The sequence below is a fragment of the Dendropsophus ebraccatus genome, chromosome 3, assembly GCF_027789765.1.
Source record: "Dendropsophus ebraccatus isolate aDenEbr1 chromosome 3, aDenEbr1.pat, whole genome shotgun sequence".
NCBI classification, from domain to species: Eukaryota; Metazoa; Chordata; class Amphibia; order Anura; family Hylidae; genus Dendropsophus; species Dendropsophus ebraccatus.
In genome coordinates this window covers 50,350,445-50,376,817 of record NC_091456.1, presented here as the reverse complement: position 1 = coordinate 50,376,817, position 26,373 = coordinate 50,350,445, and the positions used below count along the sequence as shown (strand labels likewise).

At 41.9% G+C, this 26,373-nt stretch overlaps 1 protein-coding gene across 2 annotated transcripts in view; it reads right to left on the bottom strand.

The window, feature by feature from the left end:
• LOC138787094 (protein FAM240B-like) overlaps nucleotides 1-18,871 on the bottom strand; it is a 44,549-nt gene extending 25,678 nt beyond the window's left edge. The window contains exon 1 of one of the 2 annotated variants that reach the window (XM_069964229.1): nucleotides 18,802-18,871. The gene's annotated coding sequence lies outside the window, so the exon portion shown is untranslated. Of the gene's footprint in view, nucleotides 1-13,186; nucleotides 13,256-18,801 lie in introns of those variants that run through there. The other variant, XM_069964230.1, reaches the window with a different exon arrangement.
• Between the last annotated feature and the right edge of the window lie 7,502 nt (nucleotides 18,872-26,373).

Genomic DNA, 26,373 nt, shown 5'->3' with positions numbered 1-26,373 from the left:
TTCAGGCTGCATCCAACTTTTTCAGCCACTGGTATTAAAATACCAAAAGATAGGACTTGAGCATGCTCCAGTTGCGCTCATCTCTACTTTTATCCAGTGTGTAAGGACTGTTTAGCAGATAAGGTTGATTCTCTTTCCAGATGTTAAGAAAGATACTGCGACAGGCATTAGACCTCACAAAATAACAGGATCTTACCAACTCATGTCAAGTCATTTAAGTAGATCACTTTACACTTTTACATCTGGCTATTGAACCTTGGGGTGGTTATCATTTTTTGTTTCATAATGCTATTACTACTGACTAATAATATTACTAAAAGTGGGTATGTTCAATATAGCTGAGCATCAGCTCCTCAGATGGGCCCAAATGTCACTGCTGCCTTTAGCAATCACCGAGCCATGGCGCACTGACATAGCAGAAGGCCTGGTCTGCCTCCACAATGGATCGGCTTACTCATTGGTCGATTTTCCCATCAAACCACCAATGACAGGTATTTATACTGTTTAACTTCTGCTGTGAGAATCAACAGTGGCATTTAAACTGTTAAAATAACTGGCAATGACGATTACTCTGTGACGACTATTAGCCGTGGTCCCTGGCTGCTGATAGCAGTTGGGAGCTGCCCAGTATAGTGGGCGCTCGAGCCGTGAGTCCTCTCTATACCTCCTTATCAATGACATGACGGGTATACCATTATTATTAAGAGGTTAAAGGGAATCTGTCAGCTGCAATTAATTTTTCAAACTGCTAACACTATTAGATAGCTGTTAGGTCAAGGAGACACATGGTACCTTTCATATATCTGTCTGTGCTTCCAGAACATAGAAAAAATATATAGTATATAGTAGTACAAAAAGACAATGAGGCTTTCCTGAGCCCCTGAAGTGCAGCAAGCTGCAACACATCCCCCCCTCCCCATACCTGATTCTACTGGACTCAGCTTCCAGGTATCAATCAAATAGGAAGGGAGGAGAGAGGAGACATTCCAGCTTGTAGGTGTTCATGTACATGGAAATGTCTCTTTGGGCCCTGTTACACTAACAGATATCTAACAATGAACGGACTATAAACAGGGAACAGGTCATAAAGGAAAGACAGAGATTTCTCCACTTTTCAAATACATTCCTGGCTTTGGCTTAAAAAATCTGTCAGATAAATTATTTGTACTATAAAATAAAAACATTTTTCTTTATTTCGGAAGCAAAGCTGGGTATATGAAAGGTAATGTGTCTCCTTGACCTAACAGGTATCTAACAGCGTCAGTAGTTTGAGACATGAATTAGAGCCGACAGCTTGCCTTTAGATTGTATCTATAACTCTTCCATCATGCATTTTAGTCTTGTATTTGTGGGCAGTTTCCTATTGAATTTTAGAGCTATTTCCCTAAAAGATAAATGTAATAATATCATAGCTGTGGTAATGTTTTCACTTTAATTAATACAAAACTACAAAGTAATTGTATTTTTAAAGGGCAGGTTCATGTTTGGTAAAACCATGAGGAAATAGGGAATAGCCAATTAATATACTGTGGTTGGCTATGTTCATCTGTGTAAAAAAAATAAAAATAATGTCTGTTATTACTGAATTATAATTGAAGTCAATGGAATGAGGCTATCCAATACACAGTGTATTAAAGGAGAAGTCTGGCGATTTCTTAAAGCCAGCAGCCTGCAGGGGGAGGGGGGGAAATTTAGTACAAGTGACAACTTAGGCCTGTATTACACGTATTGGTTATCGTTTAAGATTCACTATGACGATCGATCGCAGTGAAAACTAATGATTTTGTAGTTAAGGATTACTAATTATAGTACACAAATCGCACACATAGTATACACTCCGACCGGGATCTCTCGCGGCGCCGCAATGAACTGACATGTCAGTTTTTGCACCTGCTATTCAGTGAATAGCGGCCGCAGAAAGCTCTGTCAGTTCACACAATGAAGTGAGCAGCTCTGGTCTCTTGCTCCATTGTGTGCAGTGGGGAATTCGGATGCGCCCACATCAGAACTCTGCGGGCCGAAAGATCATCCGGCCGGGATGATCTTTTCAGAGACCGGCTGCTCCGTGACCCGGCCGGGTCACGGGACGGCCGGTCCAATACGCCATGTGAACATGGCCTCACAGAATGAGGCTATTACATTTACAGATTACTGTTATGAATGATTGTTTTTATGTCGTTTAATGGTTGCTAATTAAGGACAACCCACACAACATGTTTTATGGAGGAACAACTTGTTATACAAACAGAGAAGCAAACAATCGGCGAACTACCAAATATATTTTTTCAACATGTTGCAAAAATAAAAATGAACAATTTTTCATTTGTCATTTGATCATTGGCGGTTATTACACGAACAGATAATCGCTCATTTTTGGTTGTTGTATCGAATTTTTAAACGATAATCGCTCAGTGTAATAGGGTCTTTACCTCTTCCCGTGCCTGCGATGAGCAGCGGGGCGGCCGCAGAACCCCCATCGGGCTCTGGGATCTTTGGGGTGTCCATGTGACAATCTTATGACCTCACGACATGTGACACCATCACAACTCGGGGGAGAATTACTTACTGCAAGCACTGAGAGAGGTAAGTGCACCCTTGTTATCAATTTCCCCCCTGTAGAGTGAACGTGAAATGTTCTCGAGTCTCTAATCATAAGTTGCAATATATGGGCATCATATAGAATTTCTATTAGTAAATAATAGAAATTGATTTGTTTGGGATCATACAAAGATATTGTGATATATTTCCACTATATTGATATTTCAATGCTTTCTATTGGGGCCGTTCAAGTCACACCAAAAATACTGCAGAGTAAGAGCTTTCCGCATTTAAATAATCAATGCTATATTCACAGAAAGGATGCGCTAATAAGTTTTGACAGTTAAGTTTTAGACACTTTCTCTGGGCTTGAAGGATGATTTCCATAGGCACATCAGCGTGAATAAAACTTAACATGATTATGTTGGTAGGTCATCAAGCATGATTACTGTGCAATGTGACATCTCTCTGTTCCACTGTATGTGACAGCAATCACACTCCTGCTGAGTAATGCTAAAAGAATCAGCAATGAAGAGCCATTATCACGCTTTAATTTCTTCTCAGGCAGTTTTTGCTCATTTCGTGAACCCGTTTTCTTTATTTCCTTATTGATTGGATTTTTAAAGGCAGATACACGGATGTGTTTTTTATGCCCAGGAATCTGTCACAGATATTTCTCTGTAAAGTAGAATTTGTTATAGATAACAATAGCTTGGGGAGCTATTGATTCCCTCCGAGGAATCCCACTGGTATTTGGAAGAAGAAAACCAATTACCTCTTTTCCACAAAATAATCTCGTACTAGCCCAACCATAGTCTCCTCCAAAAGAAAGACTCATAATCTGTAGACAGCTATTTAGGGGTGCTTGGTTTGACTAGTATGACATAACTATCTATAACATAAGTTAGATAGTAATGAAGAACTTGCTGAATGTTTGGGTTCATACGAACCCGAACGCTCCATATTTGACATTGGACCAGTGGCTGAAGAAGTTGGATGCAGGAAAACATGGATACAGCCTCAGGCTATGTTCCCACTTCAGGAGAATAGTGGGGAAAGGCAGCCATCTTGAAATTTAGATGGTCACTAATAATGGCTTATATAAAATACTGAAGTGGGAGCATAGCCATAGACTGTAATTGTGTTTTCCTACATGTTGTAATCGTGTTTTCCTTGCAGCCCTAGGGGCTGCATCCAACTTCTCTGGCTCCAGGGAGTCAAATGCCAAGTGTTTAGGTTCAGATGAACCCAAATGTTTGACAAGTTTGCTCATCGCTAGTTATAGATATTATATAATTGTGTTGCTATTTTGTTTAGTCTGATACTTTTTGGTTGCAATAACATTACAAATAGAATGCTTTTACTTTTTACCTCAATCAAAAAGTGCATAGAAAGCACATCATAAAGGCTTAATGCTGACTGCTGGTTTAATGCTGACTGCTGCGGTATGGTTTCTACATTGTAGCAACTTCTGTCCGAAATTTACACTTAACATTAATTGTTCTAATTTTATCCCAGCCATTGGATAACAGATTCACTGGATCCCTGTGATACTATAAAGAAAATGTGCTTTACTGAATACAAGAAGGCAAGTACAACTAAGAAAACATTTACAGAAATGACAGTATTATATTAAAAATACTGTAATATGGCAGATTTGGCAAAGATACACTAGAGTAGGGAAATCCTGAATAGATGACCTTCTTCAGAAAAGGATACAGAGCAGCATCAAGCATGTCGGTCCAATATTGTTTATCAATAGACAGTGGTTTGTTCAAAATTCACCCACCACTGCAAATGAGATAGATGAACTGCTCAGTAGTAGAGATAAGCGAACCATTGAGCATGCTTGAGTCCATCCGAGCCCGAACGTTCGGCATTTGATTAGCGGTGGCTGCTGAAGTTGGATAAAGCCCTAAGGCTATGTGGAAATCATGGATATAGTCATTGGCTGTATCCATGTTTTCCAGACAACGTTAGAGCTTTATCCAAGTTCAGCAGCCCCAGCTAATTAAATGCAGATCATTTGGGTTTGGATCGACTCAAACCCGAACCCGGTTCGCTCATCTCTACTCAGTAGCTTAAAAAACAACTCGGTCACCATAAAAAAAAAAAAAAAAAAAAACAGTTTCTATACTCGCCCTCACTCCTGGGTCCATCTTTGTTTGAATTTCCCGCCGTTCGCAGGTCCCCTCAGCTCCGGTCGCCCTAATCTATTTTTATTTTCTTTGGCTGGGAGCGTCAGATGATTGACAGCTTTCTCAGCCAATTGGAGCCAGGCAAGCTGTGTCATCTACTGACACTGCAGAGGGGCTGAAGAGTGTCAGATGACTGACAGCTTGCTCAGCCAATAGAAGCAGAGACGGCTAAGAGTATTCTGACAAAGTAGCAGAGAAGACTGGTCTAATTAGTTAGCCTCCCTCTGTAAGACTTCATCGACATGAGACAATAGGTAAGAAGGACAGAAGGCTTATTAAAACACATCACAAACTTATCTAACCTTGTAATGTGTTTTAATCGCCAAAAAAAAAAACAACAACACCGGAGTTGAACTATTCAGGCAAGGCAGGCAACAACACCAAATAAATTATACCTTGCATGATCACTTTCACCAAGAAAAGCAGTCTAGACCATGCCTGGACCCTGCGTTAGGTCATTGTAAGTAGAGGTCATTTATAATAGTCTAGACCAGTTAAGTAATTGCAGTGGTCACCCTTAAGGCTGGTTTCACACTGGCTAAATTTTTTGGCAATTCACACCTTAAGTCAAAACTGCTAGAAAAAAATTCCTAGATAATCTTCGGCAGTTTTTCTGGCTTTTTTTGGAAGTCGGAAAAACATCATAAAATGCTGTGTCTGGGGGCACTCTAAAGGTTCAGATGTATAGGGAGAGATTGGTTAAGTTGCAGTGTGTGTCCAACTCTAACCTGGATGGGTGGCTCACTTACAATACAATTAAAGAAAATTTAACCCCTTAATATCTAGTTTGCCTTGTGGATGCAGACAAATTAATCCTTGTTCCCCGCTCGCTGACGCCGCTATTACACATGACGGCAGCGAGCGGGTGAGCCCGGGGGGGGGGGGGGCCCGGGGAGCTGCGGGTGGGCTACCCAGGTGATCGTTAGATCCTTCGGGCAGCCTATAGCATATAGCAACGGTCTGCTGCCACGGCTCCTATTCCACAGAGCGATGGCAGCAGATCATTGCTATATGAGTTGTTTGTCTTTCAACATGTTGAAAGACAAACGACTGCAACACTCAGCCGACAACGTTCATGTCGGCTGATCGTTGCCTTCTATTACACGAGACGATTATCGGCCGAATACGGCCGATGATCGTTGTGTAATAGGGCCTTAAGAGCCATAAGTCTTTTAATTTTCTATAAGATAAGATAATCCTTTTATAGTCCCACCATGGGGAAATTCAGTGTGTTATAGCAGAATAGATATTACACACTAAACGCTCCAAGGTAAAGTAAAAGCATTCCAGTTACAGTAGACACAGAGGGGGAAAAAGATACAAGGTAGGAAGTATATCACAAGCTTAAAATATTTCATCTGTCTGTATGGAATGATCTCTGCTTAGGTCGGTGTTGCTTGTACAGCCTAACTGCAGGAGGGAGGAAAGACTTCTGATAGCGCTCCTTCTTGTACTTAGAGTGAAGCAGTCAGTCACTGACAGTATTGCCCAGTGCTATCATGGTCTTCTGCATGGGATGGGAGTCATTGTCCAACATGGAGCTGACCACTAACAAAATCACCCACCACCTGCACTAGGTCTAGGGGGCTTCCAAGGACAGAGCTGGCCCTTCTAATTAGTAAGGGAAAAGAAAAAAAAGGACTCAATTGTCTTATTCAGACCCCTATAACTTTTTGATTTTTCTATCATTTTTATTTTTTTACATATATATGATCTGGCCAAAAAAAATTCAGGCGTTTGTTCGTTCTTGATATTCGGCTTACACTGTTCACCGTGCAGGATATGTAACATTAAAATAGACCTGACTATTATGCATGCAGCGATACGTAATTACCTAATATGCTTCATTTTTTTATGCGAGCTGTGGAAAGGACAGAACAATAACCAAGGCCAGATTATTAAAGGCATACCTATTCAATAAAGCTTTGGGGAAAATCCAGAGATTTCAAGGACAGCCTAATTATACTACATTGAGCTGATTCAGAGGCTTTGGCTACATCTAGTGAGAACAAAGATTTTAGAGCTTACATTTTCATACATAAAGCATAAGGCATAAAGCAAGTCAATGGCATGGATTTACTAATACTGTCTAGTTTTAAGAAAGTTTTCATAGTAGCAATACAGGGAAGAAGTTGGTAGAATTTGTTTGGCGCAAACACCCCTCCTGGAATACCGTCCACGTTCCCCTGTGCTTTATCTGAATGGAAAGAACTCCTGGCACTGGTGTAGAATCAAGTTTACACTTTTATTCAATGTAACGCGTTTCAAGGGTGCAATCCCCTCTTCATCAGGCATGGTAACAAACAATAATCTTTAATATTAAAACAGTAATGGATGATATAAAAAATATAAAAGATTGTTGTTTGTTACCTATACCATGCCTGATGAAGAGGAGATTGCACCCTTGAAACGTGACCCATTAAATAAAAGCCTAAACTGGACTCTACACCAGTGCCAGGAGTTCTTTCCATTCAGATAAAGCACAGGGGAACATGGCCTGTGTTCCAGAAACAAATTGCAACAACTTCTTCCCTGCACTGCTACTGTGATTGACACTGAGGACACCGACATTTTCCCATAAGAAATCACTGAAATGCAGCCTATTGATTCCACACCCCAATAATAATATTTTTTTTAAATTCTGAATAACATGTAGAACATATGAAACAAACAATGAGAAACAGCTGAATACATTATATTATTTACTGTACAGTTTAGCAATCATCATGTAGAGTATAATGTACAGTAAGTGCATAAGAATGAAAAAACAGCCGCAGTTTGTAGATACAGGAGGGAACTGCAGATTCCCATAATGCAGTAGTTTAGTACAACAGAATAGAGAAGCAGGGCTGCTGTGAGAGGTCTTTGTGGTCACATGACAGCAATGGGGAAGGAGGGCGTGTTCAGCATGGACCAATCAGGAAGTGAGAATTACAGGGCTGTGCAGGAGGACAGTGGCAGAAACTTTTCTATATATCAGTGTGAATGGCTGAGTGTAAGTGCAGGCACATTATAGCAGCAGTGTGTATAGCTGAATGTAAGTGCAGGTACATTATAGCAGCAGTGTGTATAGTTGAATGTAAATGCAGGCACATTATAGCAGGAAGAGGAGAGGATGGGAAACACAAGGAGCATGAAATGGGAAGGAAGTGAATTATCCATGATTTGGAAGGTGAGGGAGACTTCCTGGGTCAGGGTATAGAGTGTAGACTATCTATGCAGACCATGCCCCTCCCCTGCTTCCCCTCCCTCCCAGTACAGGGGGCTCTTAAACCAAAGCAATGCTCTTAAACCAAGTTACAATTTTTAAAAACGGTGAGCTCTTCTTGCAAAATGCTCTTAATCCAAGTTACTCTTAAACCAAGTTACCACTGTACAAGAAAGTATTTATGTAAGATGTAGGATAACACTCTTCCAATATGTAGCATTGTCTCTGGTGCAGGACTCTTGTGATACACAACCAAAGGATAAGTGATATTGAGGAAAGTCAGCACTTTGTAGTCAGTTTTTTATGCTTGTACATTGCAAAATGTATTAATATCCAGACAAATAACTCCTGTGCATATAATCCAGTGTAAGGCAACATTAAATGTTTAGTGAGTGGAGCTCTTCATTGGGCTAGTAGAAGAGCTGCATGTTTGTCAATCTGCCTATGTCAACTTTGATACTCTCATATTTGAGTCACTTTGATAAGAACCAAATTGTAATAACTAAACTAGATCACAGCATCTCCACAACAGCCGGACTTATGGGGTGTTCCTGGAATGCCTCCACAAGGATGTCCAAGAAAAACAAATGGTGCCGAAGGCTCAGTAACGCACATGAGAAATATTACCGAGTCTACACTACAGTTGAGCTACTGTAGCCCAAACTACTGAAAAAGTTATTGCAAGACACCTTGATGGGTAAAAGCTGTCTTGGTTGCATGATGGGGAGCTAGACAATATTAGTCAGGTTGGTCTAATGTTATGGCTGATGGGTGTATATGTCTATGATAGGCAATTACATGTTCACCTACAGTGTCCTCGATATATATAAGATTTGTTTGCCTTGTCTAGACCAGCCAATGATTTCTTCCCACAATAGCAATAAAGGTTAACCCAGATAATCTATTTGTGCTTTAACTGCTCTCCCCTTGAAGGAACATGACAAGGTTGTCACTCACTTGCTGCCGAAAGTATATGAAAAACTTAGTAAACTTATCACAAGCTTCTTGCACAAGTTCTCCAATGCTTTTTCTCCATTAATCTTTGGAAATTGTTCCTGAAAGTTATACGTTTTTGCTCTGGTTATGACATTGTGATTTCTCACAGGAACAAGCGCGAGGCTGTGTACAGTCCATCATTAGTCATACTGATGTTATCCTTGGTGCATTCACTGGTAAAAATACATCACTGTACACGCAGGGACTGGATCATATGCTCCGATCAGCCAATAAATACTGCAACAGCAGGAGGGCCTTCCACTCATTACAGGAAACCTTGACATGATTAAAGTAAATTGACTGTAAAATTTTATACTGGAAAACATTGATGTACTGTAAATCGAAAGGTGTACTGTGAAAGTGGTCATGAATTCATTAGCAGCCACCTCATTACCTGCCATATGTTACACTAGAACCTATTGAAAAGCTTTGTCCTATACGTCCATGGACAGATTTTTGGGTTTATTACATCTCTATCTAAACAAGTAAATTCCTTTTAATGCAATTTATAGCAACTACCGTAATAGAAATTGAAAACTGCAGAAGCATAAAAGATTACGGCAGCCATAGCACTGCCTTGTTTCATATTTCCAAAAGTTGTGACCTTGCGGGATGGAGATCGACATTACTGTATCTTTCCATAGACAATTAAGTAATGAGTTAATGGGACGTCGCTGAAATAAGGGAATGTTTTCCCTCGATGAAAATACCAAAGCATTGGACTGTAAAGCACCATACCGAGATTCTCTGCAGTATATTAGCTCCAGTACCTGACCTCTGTTGTTTTATTATTTTTATTTTTTTATTTTTTTGCTAATGTATAGCATTGCTGGAGGCGAGTTAGGCAAGAGCTGCTACAGAGTGCTGAGTCATAAAGATATAGGTTATACATAGGGAAAAAAAAATGCAAAGCAATACACTAAATCACGTTTCTGGAACAAACATGAAGAACAAAATGTCTATTTCTTAAGTCATACACAAAATAAAAAAAATAAAAAAGAATATTTTTCTATTCACATCTGCATATTTCTTCTCCACATAAACTGGTCAGACATAACATTAAAATGACTGACAAGTGAATAGAATAACAGAGAATCTCAGAAGCAGGAAAAAATGAAGGATCTGAGTGATTTTAACAAATTTTAATGTTTGGAACCCTGGGTGAAAACATGTCCAAAAGGGCAGATTTTGTGAGTTGTTCCCATTATACAGGTGTTAGTGCTTACTAAAAGGAGCCCAAGGAAGAACAGCTTGTAAACCAATGACAGGATCATGGGCAACATTGATGGGGAGAAAAGGCTAGCCCATATGGTCTGATCCCATAGAATACCAGTGCTAGCACATATTGCTGCTGACTATGACAGATAGCTGTAAGAACACACATACTGCATTATAGCTTGCTGCATATCGGTCTACCATCGAAAACATCAGAAATAAAGAAAGTTTTTTGAATCATGGTTTCTTTTATATCATGACAGCTAAGTAAGTGTTAGTGTGTGCAGGGCCGGGACAAAGGGTAGGCCAGGGTAGGCGATGGCCTAGGGCGCCATCTAGTGGTAAATTACAGGGGCGCAATTGCAGTCTCTGAAAAAAATTTTTTTTTTTACTACAGGCTCCTGTATTCTGCCTCCTGGTGGCTGCCGAGCGCTGCCCCTGCGCGCTCACATACCATCAGCGCCCTCATATCCCCCTCACCTGCAGCAGCAGCAGCCCTGAAGCTGCTGCAGGCTCCAGCCCCGCGCTTCCGACAGTAACCCCCGTGGATCTAATATGCCGACGGGCGGGACGGGCTCCGGTCGCTAGCAACGCCCTCTGCAGCCACAACATCCAAGCCAGCCCCCTCCCCTCGGACCTCACATGTCGCTGGGCGGACCAGGCTCTAGTCCCGCGGTGGCAGTCATTTCCGCTCCTCCTCCTGACTCCTACTCCGGATCAATGAGCTTCTTATTACTGTCACATGATGTCTCCAGAGTCAAGCAGGTGAGGAGTGCAGCTGAGTAGTGAGGTAAGCTGCCTCATGATCAGGATGTGGGGGCTACTATGATAGGGGGGGTATGGCTGCCCCCACCCAGGGCCGGTGTTGGGGGGGGGGCAGTATGTGTCACAGGCAGGAGCACACAGACAGCGTCCTGCAGCGTCTGGGAGTGATCCCTGGCTGCTGCTATTAGGGGTCACACAGAGGCTGCAGGACGTGGGCTCCGGTGTGTGCTGGACCCCCTCCCCCCTGCACCATGTGATTTCCCTGCCTCTTCCTGGTGAGACTAGTGTGGCAGTCGGGACGATGGAGGAGACGGCTGCTGTGAGAGGACCAGAGCCTGCTGCTTCTGCTGCCATGGACCAGGACTACTACCCCCAGCATGCTGCTAGATGGAGTAAGTATACTGTACATGTAGTGTGTAATGTGTATGAATGTAGGTATATGATGCATGAATGTAGTGTGTGTTACATGTCCTGTGTATAGTGTATGGACTACTAGATGGTTTGGATTTGTATGTGTTTTCATGGATGTGTATATATATATATATATATATTAGTGTATGTGTGTATGTGTATATGTGTGTGTGTGTATATAGTGTATGTGTGTGTGTGTATATGTGTGTGTGTATATATAGTGTATGTGTTTTCATGGATGTGTGTATATATATATATATATATATATATATATATATATATTAGTGTATGTGTATATGTGTGTGTGTATATATAGTGTATGTGTGTGTGTGTATCAGCACTGCTGACTCCACTGTCCAGCAGAAGTGTAGCAGTGAATGTACTGTACATAGGAGCTGCAGCCACTCTCTGGCCTCATCAGTCCTATGTAATTGCTGCAGTTGATCAGTGATTGGCTGCAGCTCCTATGTCTAGTGTATGATGATGTCACTATTTATTGAGAAAAAAATAAGGTAGTATTGAGTTGGTCACTGTATAGCGGTAATATTGTTCTGTATATGGTATATATAGAGTCATTATGTTGCGGTTACTGTATGGCGGTAATATTGGTCTGTATATAGCGTGTATATAAAGTCATTATGCGGCAGTCACTGTATGGCGGTAATATTGGTCTGTATACAGTGTATACAGTCATTATGTGGCTGTCACTGTATGTCGGTAATATTGGTCTGTATATAGTGTATATAGGGTCATTATGTGGCTGTCACTGTATGGCAGTAATATTGGTCTGTATATAGTGTATATATACAGTAGAGTCATTATGTGGCGGTCACTGTATGGCGGTAATATTGGTCTGTATATAGTGTGTATATACAGTAGAGTCATTATCTGGTGGTCAGTCTATGGCAGTAATATTGGTCTGTATATAGTGTGTATAGTGTCCTTATGCAGTGGTCAGTCTATGGCAGTAATATTGGTCAGTATATAGTGTATAGAGTCATTACCACTATAGAGTGACGCCACATAATGACTCTCTATATACACTATATACAGACCAATATTACTGCCATACACTGACGACCACATAATGGCTCTATATATACACTATATACAGACTAATATTACCGCATAGAGTGACCACTGTATAATGACTCTATATATTCACTATATACAGACCAATATTACCGCCATAGACTGACCGCTGCATAATGACTCTATATACACTATATACAGACTAATATTACCGCATAGAGTGGCTGCCACATAATATATGTCTGTATAAAGTGTATATAAAGTCATTATGTGGCGGTCACTCTATGGCGGTAATATTAGTCTGTGTATAATATATATAGAGTCATTATGCAGTGGTCAGTCTATGGTGGTAATATTGGTCTGTATATGGTGTATATATAGAGTCATTATGTGGTGGTTACTCTATGGGGGTAATATTGTTCTGTATATGGTGTATAAATAGTCATTATGTGGCGGTCATGGTGTGATGCTAATATTGGCGTGTATAAAGTGTATATGGTGTCATTATGTGGTGGTCATGGTGTGGTGCTAATATTGGTGTGTATATAGTGTCATTATGCGGTGGTCTCTATGTGGTGGTAATATTGGCCTATATATAGTTTGTTTTCTTAACGGTATGGAGGTAATATTTGGTCCTGATATAGCGATTTTTTTTTTTCCCCTTAAACAATGCAATGATCCTTTTATATTAAATGTGTTTAAAAGTGTGTATACATGCAGATATATGTGTTTTTTTTCCTGGGGGGGGGGCGCCATTTGCCTTCTCTGCCTAGGGCACCAAAACTCCTTGTCCCGGCCCTGAGTGTGTGTGTATGTAACTTACCTAAGAAAGAGATGGCACCTGGATGCTCTGTGGGAAGAAGGGAAGCTTGCAGAGACAGTAGGATGCCTTGGCCAATTTACTGCTGGGAAACCTTTGATATATTCATGTCAGTGTCACTTGGTCACGTCCCACCTACCTAAACTTTGTTGCAGACCAAGTACACTGCCTCATGGCAACAATAGTCTCTAATGGCTGGGGACTTTTTTCTTTTTTAAATAAGATAATGTTACTTGTTACCCTGCAAAAATGGAGAAAACTTTTAGGTTAAAGGGTTTAAATTGTGGACCTTGTCTCCAAATACTCCAGATCTCAATCCTATTGGATGATTTGGGGAAACAAGTCTAAGTACTGTCGAGTATATAATTCATCAAGGTTGTTACATATTAGAATTAAAGGGGTGCTAAGGTGAAAAATAAATATAAATAAATCAATAAATCAAATCAACTGGTTTCAGAAAGTTATATAGATTTATAATTTACTTCTATTTAAAAAGAAAAAGAACTCAAGTTTTCCCACACTTATCAGCTGCTGCATGTCCTGGGCAGTTCCTGTCACTGTGTCGGACTAAAAAGAAAACAACATTTCAGGACATACAGCAGCTGATAAGCATGGAAAGACTTGAGATTTTTAAATAGAAGTAAATTACAAATCTATATAACTTTCTGAAACCAGTTGATTTGAAAGAAAAAGATTTTCGCCAAAGTACCCCTTTAACTTTATTGGAGCTTTCTGATAAAGGAAACCAGAATAAAACTTATGAGGCCTTAGATGCCATGTCTAGGTGTATACACACTGAATATATATTCTAAACAAGCAAATAGGATGATGCACTCATGATTTGTTTCAGTGACAAGGAGACAGATGCTCATTACAGGTAAATGAAGTAGTAGCTCTGCTGTGTTTAGCCATGCTTTACAGAATGCCTTCTTACAGCACTGATGAACACAAAGAAATATATATATATATATATATATATATATATATATATATATATATATATATATATATACAAAGTTATTACCAAACATGCCTAAATAATACAGCCACATCGTCACCATTATCATTACTACCACAGACCATATAGACACTATAAAGGATTATACTGCAGTCCATGTTCCCTATTCTTATCCATCCGGTCCAGCAGATTTCTTCCAGCCATAATTCATCTTTGCAGAACTTACTAGACATTTTAGGTATTAGAGTCTTCCACCTCCCTCCTCACAGTTCCCCACATGTAGCACCATAAATGGTAATAATACCCACTTTGATGTCTGGAGCACTAGTGGATAAGTGGGTTTGGGGGAGGGGTAGCCCCCAACTACCACTAAAAGGTTGCAAGGTAGGTTGCACCTGTAAACAGACAGGTGTCCCCAGTGGGTAATTACTCCAATTAGGTAAGTCCCCCAATAGCAATTCTGCCGCTTTAGGTAGGTGCTCCCTGTAGGTAATTTTCCCAATTAAGTGGGTTCCCTGTAGGTAATTTTCCCCATTAGTCAGCTTTCCCCATATGTAATTTCCACCCATAAAAAGGTCCCTTCTATAGGATATTTCTTACATTAGCCAGGTCCACACTGTAGGTAGTGTCCCCAGTAGCCCTGTAGGTAGTGTCCCTCCCACTATAAGTAAAATTCCCAGTAGATAGGATCCCCCTGTAAGTAGCTCTCTTGGTAATTACCCCCCCTGTAGTTGGCATCAGCAGTGGCTATGTCCACCCTGTGTAGCTAATCTCCTCAGTAGCCAAGTTCCCCTTGTGGGTAGTATTCCCAGTTACTATTTCCCTCCTTAAGGTAGTCACCCTAGTAGCCAGGTCCACCCTGTATGTATTCTGCTCATTAACCAGGCCCATCCTGTAAGTAGTACCCCCAATAGCCAGGCCCCCTAGTAGTCAGGTCTCCCACAATACTCTGGCAGATGGCTGAAAATGCCATATGCTCCTCTGCCAGAGTGGGAAAGGATTACAGAGATGCTACAAAGATGGTCTCCTTGCCCTCTCCAGTTTGATGTGGCCACCAGAGAGGGTAAGGAAGCCAAAAACAACAGAAGCCTGTGAGTTATGCAATTTGTATAACTCCCATCAACTGTAGAAGTTATGTCACTTACGTTTGCGCACCTCCCATTAAATACTATTGGAATTACGCAAATTGTGTAAGCTTCTGCTGGTTTAAGCTTCCTGATCCCCTCTGGTGGCCACAGATAGACCAGAGTGGGCAAGGAGGCCATCTTTAACTGCAAAGGTGACCTATGGACACTCTTACATTTCAATAAAGTCCTTCTAGCAGGGGCTAATAGTACTGGTAGTACTAACAAATTGTATAAGGGTTGTCACCAGCTTTTATTAAATTATGAAATTTGGGAAAATATACTGATTATTGTACTGATTTCTAAATTTCGACTTGTATACAACTTCCATTAGCTAAAGCTCTGTTACAGAGCTCTTGGAGTTGAGAGAGCATGTGAATTTTTCAATGCTTGACTTGAGTAAAGAGCCCCATTAAAATCAATGGGAGACTTGAGCATTTAACCAGGTGCCCCCTGTTCCCTTCATCCCTTGAAGGGATATTTAAACTAAATATACAAAAACTAGAATAAAAAAAAAAAAAGTAATGGTTTTCTGCAAGACACATTAGAACTTCCTTGGGATGTTCATGTAGTCTGAGACTTGAAAATTATTTTGTAAGTAAACAGAGCAACTCTCACATTCAAGGATACGTAGGACAGTCTTTTTTATCCTCTTCTACAACATGTCAGGAGATTCAGTCTTTCATACCTCCAGACAATCTATTTTTTTGATCCAAATCCTCTTTTCCATCTTTCTTGCAAAACTGACCTTCGTTTTGATCTTATGTTTTCTTCTTTACGGATAAACTGTTCAGCAGCTACAAAAAGTCTCTGCCTACTAAAGTCAATAAAATAGCATCTGGACAGAGGATTTGGTGAACTGAAGTGATAAAGCATATTGTACCTGGTGACAGTAAGGGAGATACTGCTACGGTGTGTTTGGAAAACTTCAAGAGTCACTGTCGTATTTTTTTTTTTTGCAGAAATCAATAGTCCAGGCGATTTTAAGAAACTTTGTAATTGGGTTTATTAGCCAAATCTGCCATTATCTGCATGTAAAAAGCCTTTTCCCAGGTCCCCCCCTCCTTCCTCTTTTTCATCCACTCTGAAAAATCTGAAAATTGTGACTTGTTGCAGGAGACGTACCCTGTCTGTTCTAGGGAGAGGGGAGGGGGGAGGAGGAAGGAGGGAGTTAGCCGGCAGCAGAAAGCAGATAACAGAGGATTACAGGCACGGAGCTGGGTGACAGCTGTAATCTGAGCTCAGACAGGTCACTGGTGATGATCAGTAGAGATATCCCCTGAGGGATTTGTAGATTAACTCTTTGTTGTCCTGTTTTGGTCTTTTCTTTAGCTCTCTCCATAGGAGAACAATGAAGACAGGGGGGAGAGCTTCAAACTGCTTTTTCATGATAAAAATGCATTTTTCGGATAATAAACCCAATTACAAAGTTTCTTAAAATCGCCTGGACTATTGATTTCTGCAAAAAAAAATTTCACGACAGTGACACTTTCAGTTTCTAAAACATTTATGACTCTTTTAGATTTCAGAATTGTGAGACCAAAAGGGAAAAAAGTCTGTCTGTCTATCTATCTATGGAAATAATTGTCAGTAAAATCAGGTGGCTACATTCTTAGATTTCTCCAGTAACATACTTAAAGGAGAAGTCCAGCCAAAAATCCAGGGGCAGGGGGGAATTTGATAACAAGTACGAACTTACCTCTCCTCATGCCCGCGGTGAGCGACGGGACCAGCCTCAGGACCCCTATCGGGCTTTGGAATCTCCAGTGCTGACACGTCATGACCCAGCTGATGGACTGGCCGCTCAGCTAGTCAGTGACTGGGGCAGGACGCCGCTCCAGTCACTGATTGGCTGAGCAGCCAGTCGATCAGCCACGATAGGCCTTTCCCCCCCCCCGAGTAATAAAGTCATCACAACTCGAAGTATCGGCAAAACAAGTAGCTTGTGGTGAGCATACACAGAATTTTCGGGTTCACCTGAACCTGAATGATCGACATTTGACTCCCGGTGGCTGGATAAGTTGGATGCAATCCTAGGGCTGCCAGGAAAACATGAATACAGCCTCTGAAAAATTCATGAAACAACGGCCATAGTTGCATGTTTGCAACCATGGACGTTATTTAATGAATTTACCTATCACATTCATTACTATGGATTCCCAGCTGGAATGTATACACTCTGTATATACTCCGGCCGGGATTTTTTGCGGCCGCACCAAAAACTGATATGTCGGTTTTGTGCGACCGCACAAGACTGACAGAGAAGACAATGTAAAGTGCGCCTCAAGACGCACTTTACATTGTCGGCTATGGTTAATTGGAGTGCGCGCACACCGGAATGTGCCCAGATCCCAATTAAAAAGAAACAAAGTTCATCTGGCTGGTACTGCAGTAACGGCTGGGAAGAACTTAACTGACAGAACGGCCGGTGTCATATACAGTGTTAACCTGGCCATAGGTTGCATTCATATTTTTCTGGCAGCCCTATAGTGGAATCCAACTTCTCCAGATTCAGGGAGTCAGATGTCAAGCATTCAGGTTCAAACGAATGTTGCAGAACCCAAACTTTTGGCAAGTTTTCTCAACACTACTCCCTAGGGCTGCATCCAACTTCTCCATCTGCCATAAGTTAAATGCTTAGTCTTTGGCAAGTTCACTCATCCCTACACGTACGTACATAGTTATATGGAGTAAAATTTACAGACATTTTACGAGATTAGCTGACCTAGTTTATGAAGTTCATTGATTTTGTTCATTGGTGTCTAGAACTCATTTCATGCATTTCCTGTAACTGCAAAATGATAGGATGCAGGTAAACAGTGAGAAACAAAAAGTGATATAACAATGCAGCCATTCTCAAGATGTATGGTGAAGTGGGAGAATTTAAAAAAAAAAAAAAGGAAAATCCACATTCAATATGTCGGTCACCCAAAGGAAAAATCTTTATATACAAGACATCAGCTTTGAGAATCTGTCAAATAATTAGCATGTCACCATGTCCTGTCCTGCAGAAAGTTTCCTTATCACTCAAAGTCGCAAAAGAGCAGAGTCACTAATCCAATAGTCTCTGCTCAATATTTTCTTGATGAATTCTCACTTTCCATATGCGTAAAATCAAAACCGAGCTCTCTCGCAATCGATTGCGTCCAAAGAAATATGCTGTAAGCCGCGAAGCTAATTACAATTTTTGATTAAAACATAAACACAACAGAGCGATCTTGGAAGTAAAGTCAGACGCACAAATTCTCAAGTTATTTACATCTACTAATGCAAGACTATGAAAGCGCCAGTTTAGGGAATTTAGTCTGCGACGTTATCAATAAAATTCTGACTACATAGTCTAACAAATACTAACTGCATATACACATACTTCTTGATTTGTACTATATTCCAAGCTCTATTCATCTTATACTAAATAAAAGTTTTTAAAAAAAAGTTAAAAAGTATAAAGTAAGATTAGTCTAGATATTACTTTCTGGATTTTTAAATAGCGCAAATAAGAATGGAACAATAAATAGAACAAGGGTGTTTCTTACCTTTAAAATAAAGGTTCACTTGAAAGTCACCTGAGCAACTGCAAAGTGTTACCTTTAGTTTCCTCTTCTGCCTTTGGAATAGGCTTAGTATGTTAGACCTATTGGAAGTTATATACGGAGATATCAATGGCAGCACTTGGAATCACATAGCAAATACCTGCATGATCTCTTTATTCCATGTCTGTTAGGGTTACTTGCCTCTCCTATTGCAAACACTTTTGTGTTTTCCATAAAGCATGCGCTGGGTAAACATAGATCTAGTATGCTTTAATGAGATAAATTTAACAGCGCTTAGGATTAAGTCCTCTTAAAAACACAGCAACTTTTTTTTTTTTTAAATTTTGTATAGGGCATGAAATCTTTTGCAATGTGATCCGGCAATCAGAAGAAAGCCGGGAGTGTTGTCCCGTCACAGTTGCCTATTGTATTACACGTGACATCAGGAAATATGTTGTTCTTTAGAACTGCTAATCTAGAGATGCATTCTTCATTATCACACAACAAACCATCTTGTCCACAGGAAACAGTAACGTTAATGACCTGTGTCAAAATATATTTGCTTGAATGAGATTGACAATGACTAAATTAACAGAAGTGGCGTAGTGCGGAATGCTTAATAAGCTTAAGAGGTTAGATGGCCGATGGTAGCGAGAACAAGAAAGCGAGTGGCAGGATTTTGTCTCTTAGTTTTCATCAATTACGTAGCATACAGAGTCTTTGGAGAGGGTCATTAGTTTTCTTCTTCCCATAGCAGGCTATTTTCAAGTCATCAAAAGAACATTGTTTTGTTGTTTTGATTGCAAATAATTATAAGTCTCCAATTAATCAGACAGATAAACATTGGAGTCTTCTGAATAGGATGAAATTTTCCCTGACAATAGATGATAAATATTAATTTTGCACAGGCTCTAGATAATTAAGACAATGCTGTTCATTCAGGTGTTATTTTCACCTGACTAGTTTAAACCTATTTCTAATTGTAACAGCTTTAGGGTATGTTCGCACAGTCAGGTTCTTAATTGCAATTATTGAAGCCAAAGTCGGTTTATAAATGTAGGACAGGTCAGAAAAGGAGCACTGAGATTTCTCAGATTTTCGAAACATTCCTGGTTTTGTTTTTATTAAAGGAGAAGTCCAGCAAAAATCAAAATTACAGTGTTTTCAGGGGGTCGTGGAAACATAATAAAGAAAGTGTGCCTACCGGACCTCGTGCCCGGGCTCTACCACATCACCGGGCTCCCATACCCTGCCTGATGTCATTTTCTCCTGGCTTCAGGTTACATCACAACTGAATGTCACAAAAGGGTGGGATTTAGCCTACTTAGCCAATCAGTGACTTCAGCGGTGTTCTGCCCCAGTCATTGACTGGCTGAGCAGGGCATCTGTCAGCCGGGTCGTGATGCAGCAGAAGGGGAGAATATGAAGAATCCAGGAGTGAGGTGCGGTGATGTGTGGGCACTGGGGCAGGTAAATATACATTCTTTATGAGGTCCCCCCCACCACCACCTGCCCAAAATGATGCCCCCCTACTTTAATTGCCCTGAATGTGAACATACTATTACACAAAACATTGTAATCTGTTTAAGGGCATTCATGGCACACAACATGCAAGAAAATCCCACCTACTTCACTGGTACCCCAATATCAGCATTCTTAGGTAGGGAGAAGCATAAGCCCCAATTATTTTCAAAAGGAGAAGGACTTTTAACTCCTGAAAATCCCATGACATTGCTATTTTGAGCATCAGCACCCTGTGTACTAGGGCAAATGTCGAGGCCCAACAGGGGCATAACTCGTCTGCTGGGTAATATACAGAATGACTGGAGGGAGGAAGGGACATTTTACAGGCCTGCAGGGAATAAAGGGGAGCCCTGTAGTTAGCTACACTTTCCTGTAATGTTAATACACCCTTTTCCCTGCATGGCCTGCCATAAAGCAAAAGCCGCAGCCTGTATGTGATCCTCCTTACCATCTGGAGACTCACACAGAAGCCAGCACAGGACCACTGCATCACAAGACTTGGGAGGGAAAGAGCAGAGGAGCTGGCATCCTTCCTGTTCACCAGCTGCTACAGGTCAGTATGTCCATGACACCCAGGCCTCCACCCCACAGGGGTACCCAGGACACCTCAACTAGGAAAAAAGCACTAGCAATATTTTTATACACTGAATTTTTACTGCAATTTTATATAAATTGCCCCAAAATGTGTTGTACGCTGTATGTAGTGTATATAGTATGTGCTGTACTGTGTGCTGTATGTAGTGTATACAGTATGTGCTGTACTGTATGCTGTAAGTAGTGTATACAGTATATGGTGTACTGTATGTGCTTATGTATGCAATATATACTGTATGTATAGTGTCTGTATATGTATTGTGAAGTGTATAGAGTATGTATTGTGGGATGTATACTATTTTTATAGTTGTGAATTGTAAGTTATATGAATAGTACATGTAGTGTGTGCTGTATGTATCGGCTGCACCGGGAGAGAGAGCTGATGATGGATGATTTCAGTACTTTCACCACATAATTTGCTCCACAAAGGGCCCACCGGGGCTCTGTCGCCCAAGGGCCAACAAACACCTGGAGTTGGCCTTGTCAGTAATGCATGTGTTCAGAATAGGAATGACGCTTGCAGGTTACCTACCTTTACAGCAAAAAGATTGAGCATATGAAAATCCAACTGCCAGATCCTTCAGTCTCTCTAAATCTGGCTTCAAGGTAGCGTCAAGAAGTCCCCATTAGATATTTAGCCTATCCCACTGAAATCTAATGGTTCAGATGTTGATTTATAGGGTCTTTATGCCCACAGCACAGCTGAAAATCCTTAATAAATTATACCCTTATATTTTCAAAGAATGTACCATTTTTATATGTTGTAGTGCATTTCTAACATAGTTGCCAACAGTCTCGGTTTTGCTGGGACTGTCCCGATTCTGAGGAGACAGCCCGACAAAACCATGTCCCGGGAAGCTCCGCCACTGCCGAGGTAAGCCCCGCCCCATTCCACCGCGAGTGATGTCACTCATGCAGAGAAGGGAGAGGAGTCCCTGAGGGACTAGAGGGACCATATTGGTGAGGTAAGGATAGCTTTTTTTTGTTTTAAATACAGGTGAAGGGACAAGAGGATGCTGAAGGGGGTACTGGTATGATGATGAAGGGACAGGAGGAGGATGAAAGGGGAAGTAGTATGACGATGGAGGGGCAGGAGGGTGAGAGGGGTAGTACTATGATGATGGAAGGGCAGGAGGATTAAGGGGGTAGTAGTATGATGATGAAGGGGCAGGAGGATTATGAAAGGGTAGTAATAAGTAATAAGGTGATGGAGGGACAAGTGGATGAAGGGGGTAGTAGTATGATTATATGGGGTGCAGCTGTATTATATGGGTACAAAATACCATTATATACAGTCAGTCAGTAGAATGCTATCTCTAAGTCTCAGCCTGCTCTGAGTGGGGTGTGTAATATGCCGGGGACCTGTAACTGGGGTGTGTAATATGCTGGGGACCTGAAACTGGGGTTTGTATTATACTGAGGACCTAATACTGGGGTGTATAATATACTGGGGACCTAATACTGGGGTGTGTAATACACTGGGGACCTGATACTGGGGTGTGTAATGCTCCTTTTGTGTTGTTCTGACTGTAAATTTTTACTGGAAAATTTTGAACCCACACCCATGATAGGCCACACCCCACCGGGACCACACCCACAACAAGCCACCCCCCCTTTTAAAGCTAAAGTGTCCCTGGAAAAAATTTTCACATTGCCAACTATGTCCTAGGTGAACTGTTAGGCTGGGTTCACACTGAGGAATTCTTGAGGAATTGTAGAGGAAAGTTTTCTGCTTGAAAATCCTTGCCTAGGGTGGGTTCATACTATGGAATTCTGGGAATTCTTTCGGCGGAATGCGGAATCAGCCTGCCCATAAAATGATGTCTATGGAGCCGGCAGAAAGGCGTGCGGCCGTGCGTGCAAACAGGCTACGGAATTCCACGGAATTTATTCGCGAGAATTCCGTAGTCTGAACCCACCCCTATTCAGCTCTGGCAGAATAGGAGCTGAATTTGAGCAGAATTCAAGCAGAATTTGAGCAGAATGCAAGACTCCTCTAGCAGAATTTGCCCAAAGAATTGACATGTCAATTCTTTGGCCCCGTTCACACTGAGCAAGAACGGTGGGATTCTGCGATGGAGAGCTCCGCTGCGGAATCCCGTCGTGCTCAGTGTCCTGCTGTCTTTGAATGAGAGGGCGCGCTTCTCCACTGTCGCCGCTCTCCGCTCAAAGAAGTGACATGTCACTTCTTTGAGCGAAGAGCGGCAACAGCGGAGGAGCACGTGCCCTCTCATTCACTCAAAGCAGGACGCTGAGCACGGCGGGATTCCGCAGCGCAATTCCGCCGTTCTTGCCCAGTGTGAACCGAGCTATAGGGCAGAAAATTCGAAAATTCTGCAGTGTGAACAACAGAGCAGAAATCCTATTGAACACAATGGGACATTGCTCTGTACATATTTTACGGGAGGAATTTCAAGCTGAAATAAGAGCTGATTCCTCTTCATTTCCTTGCCTAATTCCTCACCTATTCCTCAGAGTGAACCCAGCCTTTAGCAGCAGTAGCTAAATAGGAAATCTGCAGTTTTCTTTTCTCAGCAGTGTAGTACATGCTGTAGCCAAGCATTTATTTTAGTCATTTAATAACATTTATAACACCATATAGAAGTCCACCTAACAGTGATTTGGAATGCATGGGGAGCGCTGAGAATAAAATAGAATGCAACATTCATAAGCCACAAAAGAGTTATTTAGAGTAATTAGATCTTAGGACAGCTAAATCTCTTATGATATTTACTTTGATACACAGGCACAGAACTCATAGGACATTTGCAATCAATACAGGGGCTTAATGTGCACACATAAACCTATGTATTGATTTCAAAACCCTTCTGTGTGTTGTGACTACATGAAAATGTGTCTACTCATTTCTTTTTATAACAACCTCGCTCGCTCTGGTTAGTATATGGCGTTTTTTGCTTTTTACTGTATAGTCTTTTCACGACAGACCACATTTCAAGCACACTAATGCATATTCATAAAACTGCATTGTATTATGTGTTGGCTATGTGTATGTTTAAGGCCCCCATTTTAATCCTGTCTGTGATGATAAGGAGGAAACTGCTAAAAGGATTGTAGGAACTTGTAGCTGACATTTGTGGGAGAGTGTTGCGGTCATGCTCTGCGACCTGTGCAGAGGTCATTGTGCAGCAAGGGGGAGGAGGGGAGCTTTGAACAGCTCCTAATGTGAATGATCTTGTCGTATCTTCATACTGTCATTGTAATTCTGTCTGTCATGATAAGGAGGAGACTGCTGAAAAGCTTTCTCTAGAAAACAGTAAGTGTCAGCTCATTGGCCAGATGGATAACTTTAAAGGGAAGCAATCAGCACGGTCAGACCACTAGTCTCTTTGCCTGTCAATCATCCCTGCGCTGACAGGCAGAGAGCTTTGAATAATCACCTGCAGCACCTGCTGTGAGTGAGGGTCCAGATGATCAGATCGCTGATGGTGCAGATCCTGGACATTATATCATTGGTGGTGGTGATCCAACTCAGCTGCTAAACAATGCCAGTGATCAAGGTGAGCAGGTTGTTGTAAGCGAAAATGCAGCTGAGCAGACAGCTGGTGGAGGATACCCAGCTGAGCATATCACTAATAGAGCTGATCCAGCTGAGCAGGGCAAAGAAGGCAGTTGCCACGCTGTACAGATGGTGATGGAGATCAGGCTGGTGTTTGGACCTGGTAGGTTGCTGGTGCTGGAGTGGGGCCTCTGCAAATTGCTGGTGGTAGAGTTGGGACCCTTGGGCAGATCCCTGATAGTAGCATTTGGCCTCTGCAGGTCCCTGGTGATATTCCAGCTAAGCATGTCGCTGATGGAGTTGCCCCAGCTCAGTGGGTTACTGAAAGTTTCAATCAAAGTTAGCGGGAGTTTGGTGGAAAGACAGTCCACCACGATTGCAACTGCATAGGATAGAGTGTCTGGAGCTCTGCACCTTCTTTTCTAGGGCCCTGGGATGACGTCACCAATTTTGTCACTTACTTTATGTCACAGCTTCTTGTATTCTGATGTTATGGGCATGCCCTGACAGGAAATTGTTATTTCAGGTTGGGGGACATTGCACTGCAGCCATGTCACCCAATATACAATAATAAGATGTGAATTGGTGTATAGGGTAAGCTGTAGAACTACATCTCACAGCATGGTGTGTGGTAATATACAAGACTACATCAAATAATAGGAGCTGTAGTTCTGCAACAGATTAGAGGATAGCCCAATACAAAAGGGGGAGATGGTGGCACGGTACACAATGGGGAGACGGTGGCAACGTACACTAGGGGCCATGTGGGTATATGTAGGGTACATCTGATGTATATGGAATGTATGTTGGCATCCCAGACTATACTTAAAACATAAGTTTTTTTTTCCTGATCAGGCAATCCTGAAGGCATGTCTTGGTTTCCTGAAGGTAAGGGCCTGTTCCCACTGAGCAAAAGAGGCGCACGAGAAATCCCATTGAAGCAATAGGACAGGCAGAATGTCAAACAGAATTCGCAACGCAGACTCCGGTCGTAAATTCAGCTGCTTTTGCTCAGTGGGAACGGGCCCTAAAATTAATTACTGTCAGGAAATCCTGATGCTTTCCTGAAGACTATTGAGGCCTCCTGATTTGGATTTTCTGACAGTAATGGTTTGTTTACACAGAGAGATTTATCTGACAGATGTTTTAAGCCAATACCAGGAATGGACTTGAGAAGAGGAGAAACCTCAGTCTTTCCTTTATGACCCATTCTCTGTGCATATTCTGTTCCTGGCTTTAGCCCCTATTACACGTGGGCGACTAGAGAAGCAAACAAGCGCTGTCAGCGCTCTTTGCTCCTCGTTCCCTGCTCACTGCTGCCGCTATTTCACGCGGCGGCAGCTGGTGGGTAAGTGCAGGGGGGGGCAGCAGGGAGGTGCGGAGGGGCTGCTCAGGTGATCATAGAGGATCACCCCGTCAATCACAAGAGGGCGCAGCACCAGGTGAACCCGGACAAGAGCTGGGGCCACCGTCGGGTGCCGCGCCACCCCCTTTAGCTATAAGCATGCCTAATAGCAAGCTTATAGTGAGACAGGGCGCCCTGATTGACACCGCGAAGTGCCACTGGCTCCTCGCGCTCTCAATAACTATTGTAACCACAGGCAGCATGCGGTCACAAGAGGCCACTCTGTACCCCTGCTCCAGCGCTCTGATGTCACTGTGCGACGGAGCAGAGAGGTACAGAGCGGATAAGAGAAGAAGAGGGGATGCCAGAGGAGTCTGCGGAGACTAGGTGAGTAAAGTGTTTATTATTTTTGTACAGGGGGCACTGGAGACTATTAGGGCTGATGGGGACGGGACATACACCTGATGCTATAAGGTGACTGCAGGAGGAGGGGGCTGATGTTACAGCAAGGGGATTAATAGTAAAAAGGGGGGCTGATAACTGATACTATATGGTAACTGCAGGGGGAGGGAGGCTGATATTACTATATGGGGGG